Raw genomic sequence first — 6,630 nt, 5'->3', positions numbered from 1 at the left:
TCCAAGCCACCATCATCTCTCACGTGGATTATTGAAATAGTCTCCTAGATGGTTCTGTTGCTTCCACCATTTCCCCCTTCAATTTATTCTCACATGTTAGATATAGAGTGAGCATATTAAAATCTAAGTCAGATTATGTTATTCTCTCCTAGAAATTCTTCAGTGATGCCCCTTTTTACTCAGCATAAAAGCCAAAGCTCCAACAATAGCCTTTAAGTCTCCACATTACCTGACCCCCCATTACTTGTCTGAATTTATCTCCTACCACTCTTCACTTTGTTCTCAACTCCCCACTCACATTAGTCCCCTTGCTATTCCTCAAACACAACAGGTATGATTCAGCCTAGCACCTTTTCATGGACTATTCTCTTCCTTAAATGTTGTACATCCAGACGGTTGCGGATCTAGATCTCTTACTTCCTTTATGTCTTTACTCAAGATTCACCTTCCCAGACAACTCTAAGACTTCGCTCCCTCCCTACCAAAACATCATATCTCCATTTATGCTTTATTTTTCTCCTTGGCACCTATCATTATCTAATATACTGTATGTCTTACATCTCTTCAGGTTGCGATAACAAAATACCATCATACATTGGGTGGCTTAAACAACCGAAATTTATTTCTGACAGTTCTAGGAGCTGGAAAGTCCACGGTCAAGGTGCCAGCAAGGTAAGTTTCACTATAAGGCCTTTTCTCTTGCATGTAGGTGGCTACCATTCTGCTGTGTGGTCATATGACTTTTTCTTGAGTATAGGAATGGGCAGAATGAAATGAAGAAGAGAAAGGGGGCTTTCTAGTATCTCTTCTTATAAGGGCACTCATTAATCCCATCAGACCAGAGACTTACCCTCATGCCCTCATTTAATCCTAATTACCTCCCAAAGACTCCATCTCCAAATATCATCACCTTGGAGGTTAGGGCTTTAATATACACTGAGTGGCCAGATTATTATGATCTCTGAATGCATAATAATCTGGCCACTCAGTATATATATATATATATATATATATATATATATATATATATATATATATATATATATATTAGAGGCCCGGTTCATGAATTCATGCATGGGTGGGGTCCGGCTAGCCTGGCCAGGGGGAGAGAAATGGGCGGTTGGCCAGCCTGCCTACTGGTTGAACTCCTGTTCGAGGGGGCAATTTGCATATTAGCCTTTTATTATATAGAATATACACTGAGTGGCCAGATTATTATGTGTTCAGAGATCATAATAATCTGGCCACTTGGGTTATGTGTTTGTGTGTGTGTGTGTGTGTGTGTGTGTGTGTGTGTGTGTGTGTGTATATATTTTTTTATTTTCTTTCTTCCCAACTAGAATGAAAGTTTCATAAAATTTAGTAGTTGTGTTTATTATGTGCATATTTTAATCCCTGTGTTTAGGTTTCAAGGAGTGTCTGGCACATGGTAGAGGTTCAACAAATACTTATTGAACAAATTAATGAAATAAGAAAAATAATTGTAGCTATGAAGGAAACAATCAAGCTGATAACAGATGCTGTCAACCATGGCTACACATTAAAATTACTGGAGGAGCATTTATAAATACAGATAATCTGGGCCTCATCTCAAAGATTCTGATTTGCATGATATAAAAGGGACCTGGTAATGCTTATAACAAAATCTTTCTACATAATTCTTAATATGAAGTAAAGCCTGAGAACCAATGAGTTTGAGGGTATGGGGGGCGAGGAACCTGCTTCAGATAGGATATGCAGGGAAGGCTTAAATGAATAATACCATTATGAGATAAGTTAAATGGAAATATGAAGGACAAAAGGAAGCATGGGGAATTTGGGCCATGGTTCAGTTTTAATTCCTGGTGAGAGGCAGAATGAAGGTACTGAAGCAGGAATGAGCTTGGTGTGTTCTCACAACAGAAGGCTGGTACAGGTGGTACAGAATGGGCAAGGGAAAGAATGAAACAAGATGGAGGTTAATACTGTAAATACTCAAGGGCCAGATTATGCAGAGCCTTGTATACCATAGGAAGTAAATTGGACTTTAGACATGAGATAGGGGCCATTGTAAGGTTCTGAGGAGGGAATGCTTTGATCTGACTTACTATTTTCTAAAGATTGCTCTAGCTGCTGTGTGGATGAAATTAGTGAAAGCTGGGAAACACTTAAGAAGCTGTTGTGGTAGTTTAAAAGGGACTTGATGGTGCCCTGAATTAGGCTACTGCCTAATGTCACTCCATTTAGATAGCAGAATCCTGAGAGTGGTACAAAAATCCATTCTTTTTTTTTTTAATCTCAAAGATTTTAATACCCAGTTTTGATAGACAAAATCACATTTCAATCAAATTTTCTTATGTACAGCAAAATGTACTAGTTTTAAAAATGTGTATTCTTCAACCTTCCCCTACTTTTTTTGCTTTTCTAAACTGAGCACTAGATATTTTCTATGTATTTTCTATGTGCATAATATGATAATATGTGTCCATTTTAATTGCACGTTTTAGGAATAAACAAAATCCATGATATTTTGGTAAGTCATAGTGTATTTATATAATGAAAAGCTCTCTATAAATACACTCTTCACTGGGAAAAATAAAAACAAAACAAATAGATCTACACGAAGTAAAAATTAAATTTGGTAGATTTCAGTGTAGGACAGTCCACAGCGAACGTATTTGCCCTTATTCCCCCAGAGCTGTTCATCTTCCAAGTCAAGATTTTTAAAATATTTTTAATTGAGATTATTATGTTGACATTTGTTTCTCATTCCACATCATCTTCAACCAAGCTCTGAGCACTTATAATTCTCCGACTAATTAGACTAATTATTGGAAGCTTAGTCAGAAGCATCTGGTACACTGGTGGTAGAGGTGTTTGCTGTAACACTTGCAGTAACTGCTGTGGCTGTGTACACACCACAATTGAATTGGTAAGATGATCTACACCCTTTTCATATTCACCTTGGGCTAGTAACTCTTCATCCAGCTGTATTTCTTCAAGGGAGAATTTCTGAACAGCCTCAGCATTTTTAAGGTCAGGTAACTTGGAAAGTCCAGCTCTCTCCTTGGCAAGCTTTTGTTTCTTTCTTTGTTCTCTGAGCCTGTTCTTGAAGTTGGGGTCATTCTGTCTCTTGTGGTCAAAGTAAATGCAATACCTGATGAAGAAGGAACTGCACACGTACGGCGATGGTACTGTTCAGGCCCACCATCCTTTCTCAACCACTGAGAGGGGTCAGAGGCTGAGGGGGCCAGAGAAGAAGCCATTTGTCACTAACCCTCAGAGCTGATAACGCCACTCAAACTGACATCTGCAGTGAGGGAACGGTAAAGGCTGAAGGCCCGAAAATCCATTCTGCTCATATAAACACACTATCAAGGCCATTGTTTAATGGAAAACTTTCCAAGCTAAGATTCTGTATATTGCTAATTCTGTGATCAGTGGATCAGTGGTTGGAATGCATATGCCATTACTTGCCCTAGGGATAAATGGCCCAGTTGATCAGTTGCAGGGGTGGGGAACCTTTTTTTTCTACCAAGGGCCAATTGGATATTTATAACATCATTCACAGGCTATACAAAATCATCAACTTAAAAATTAGCCTGCTATATTTGGTCAAACATTTAATTAACTCATCCCTAATGTCTTGGCAGGGCCAGACCAAATGATTCTGTGTGCCTTAGACCAGACATTCCCCATCCCAGAGTTAATGGGTTAATAGGAGAGATGCTAACTAGAAAATAGTACAATGATGAAGGGGCTTACTAAATTTTAAAGAGCCTAACTAATCCACAGCACTGGGTCTTTTATGTTTACTAGTGTGAAGAGGGAGAGGGAGAGAAGGAGAGAGGAACTCTGTGCTCTAGAGAGAGTTTATACTAGTAAATTAGAGGAAGAGATCAAGACATGAACACAAATAGAACTAACACAATAGAGAATTAGGTAAGTATATTAAGGGAGATATAAATACAATCAACAATTTCTATAATTTATTTAGCACTCAATTTATGCTGAGCACTGCGTTTGGGTGTTTGACATATGTTCTCATTTAATCTTCCAAATTTTATGGAGTAGATAATATGATCGCCCATGATAATCATGATAATGACGGTGATAATAGCAGCTAACGTGAAATAAGTGCTTCATATCAGCCAGTCACTGGGTTAGGTGTTTTGAAATATTTTATATAGGTAAATCTTCAGTCTACAGATGAGAATAATTTGGCCAAAAAAAGGATAGGTGTCTTATCCAAGATCACAGACCTGGGTAGGTGCAGCTCTGATATTCAAGTTTGACTCTCAAACCCAGACTCTTAAAGTATTGTGGGAGTTCAGAGCAGACAGGTCTTACCTTGTTCTGGGAGGTGCATGTGTGCAGGGAGGAAACCACAAAGAAGGAAGAAAGGAGTAAAGATGAGGAAGGAGAGGCCTATTCAGGGCCCACCAAGTGGCTCCACATGTAAGAGCTGAGGCTGTTCTCCTTCCCCTCTTTGCTCTTAATCACCTTACCTGTGCCAGCCAGGGGCTGAGCCTACCATCAAGATTATTTTGTCACTCAGGGCTTGATATTGAGGTGCCTTGGTCCTCCTAAGGCCCCCAGAAACTCAAATAGCCTTAATTCCACTTCAGGGGATGACAAGGTTATAGATTTTTAAAACTCAAACCATGATGAGTAGGGAGTTGGCAGGCCCCTCTTTTAGTTTTCTTCAGTGGAAGCAGTCCTTGAGCATTTAGAACATTTACAAGATTTGAAAAGAACAAATAATCCAGAAGAACCAGCAACCAGCACCCTGCACAACATCTCATCAAGCCAACAAAGAAAGGTAATCATGAAACACTGCTTGTAACAGCAAAAATTCGCCAATGATCTAAATAACCATCAATATGGATTAATTAGATAAATTAGAAAACAACCACAAAAAAGAACACTATGTTTTTGTTTAAAAGGATGAGGTAGAACTATATGTTCTGACAAGGAAAGATGTTTCCAAAAGATTATAAGTGAAAAAAGCAGGTTGCAAAACAGTCTCTATAGTATGATTCCATTTAAGTCACAGACTCATATTTATTTGCACAAAACTGTTAACCACAGTTATCTGGTATGTTGTAGGCGTAGAATTACACAGGAACTTGCACTTTCTAATTTGTATACTTTTGCATTCTGTTGACCTTTACAACAAGCCAATATTACTTTTATAATTGGAAAAACTATAATAGTTTCCATTTTGCAAAACAAAAGGCTCCATCTTAGATTATCCTTTATCTAGCCTGTCTTTTATAAACATAACATATCTTGGATTCAGCAGTGCATCTAAAATTGTTTCCTATGACTTTCTCACAAATGAACTACGATAAGACAGCAACATATTCAGCATAACACAAGTCAAATAGATTAGCATTTTATTAAATAATTTTACTCAAAATATAGGTGGCAACCAGCATAAAATTCTCCAGAGAAAGGCCACAGGGATTTTCCACTTTTATTAATAACTTAAATGACACATAAAATGTACTTACCACGTCTGAAAATGATTCAAAGCTGGCAGGGATAACACATATATTGAAGAACAAAATTGAGATTCAAAATGAGTTCAGATGGACTGGAATAGTGGTCTAAAATTTTTAAAAAAATAAGGTGAAATTTATAAGATAAAGAAAACACAATCTCAATTAAAATTTTAAAAGTCTGTATTTGTAAGACCAGAATAAGGTAAGCATGGCTTGGTGGCAGCTTACATAATAACAAACAAACAAACAAACCAAAAAAGATGTAGGGGTCTGAGATTACCCAAAGGCATAAGTTGAGCCAGAAGTTTAATGTAGCTAGATTATTCAGCTGCTCAAAACAGAGCATAATTTTCAGTTGTATTAATCAAAGTATGGTTTCTAGATCCCACAATACAATTTTCACACTGCAATCTGTGCTGTTCCCTCCTGGAGTCTCTTATTTAATTCTAGGCACCACATTTTAGGAGGGCCACTGAGAAAGTGGAACATATCCAGAGGAGGGCCACAAGATTGACGAGGGGATGCAAAACCACCTCATAACAGGAGCGTCTCTGGAAGGTACCAGAGACATGTGCCCTGAAAAAGAGAATTGTCAGGGGACATATAAGATACCCACTTGCTTTCAAATCTCAAAAGTGTTTTACTATAGAATGCATATAATCATTCTGGGTTGCCCAGGTGACAGAGATGAACCGAAGGACTTTTATGCATGCATATAAGCATAACCAATGGATGCAAAACTCGGGAGGGTGAGGGCATATATAGGAGTGGGGTGGGGGGGCAATGGTAAGATATGCACACATATAATACCTTAATAAAAAACTGACCTTGTTTAAAAAAATAAAGCATACGGGAGAATGTGTGCAGGTTATATGCAAATGCTACATCATTTTACATAAGGAACTTGAGCATCCACAGATTTTTGTATCCATAGGGGATCATGGAACCATCCCCCATGGATTCTAAGGGGCAACTATAGTTTACAGAGGCTGGTTGACAAGGCCTTGCTGACAAGGTGACCTCATCCCACAGGAACACATGAACTGGAACCAAGTAATGCCTGCTCCCTTCAGATGGAGCACATGGGTGAAAAGTTTGGGGTGCTAATATCCTCAATATACCAAGTGAAGAGGAAAAAGATACT

At 38.3% G+C, this 6,630-nt stretch overlaps 1 pseudogene; it reads right to left on the bottom strand.

Moving 5' to 3' along the window:
* Positions 1-2,745: 2,745 nt before the first annotated feature.
* On the bottom strand, positions 2,746-3,190 carry LOC103302343 (mitochondrial import receptor subunit TOM20 homolog; annotated as a pseudogene).
* Between the last annotated feature and the right edge of the window lie 3,440 nt (positions 3,191-6,630).

This window comes from Eptesicus fuscus, chromosome 1 (genome assembly GCF_027574615.1).
Source record: "Eptesicus fuscus isolate TK198812 chromosome 1, DD_ASM_mEF_20220401, whole genome shotgun sequence".
Taxonomy (NCBI): Eukaryota; Metazoa; Chordata; class Mammalia; order Chiroptera; family Vespertilionidae; genus Eptesicus; species Eptesicus fuscus.
Note: the sequence above shows the minus strand (reverse complement) of the source record. Positions and strands in the feature narration are given on the sequence as shown.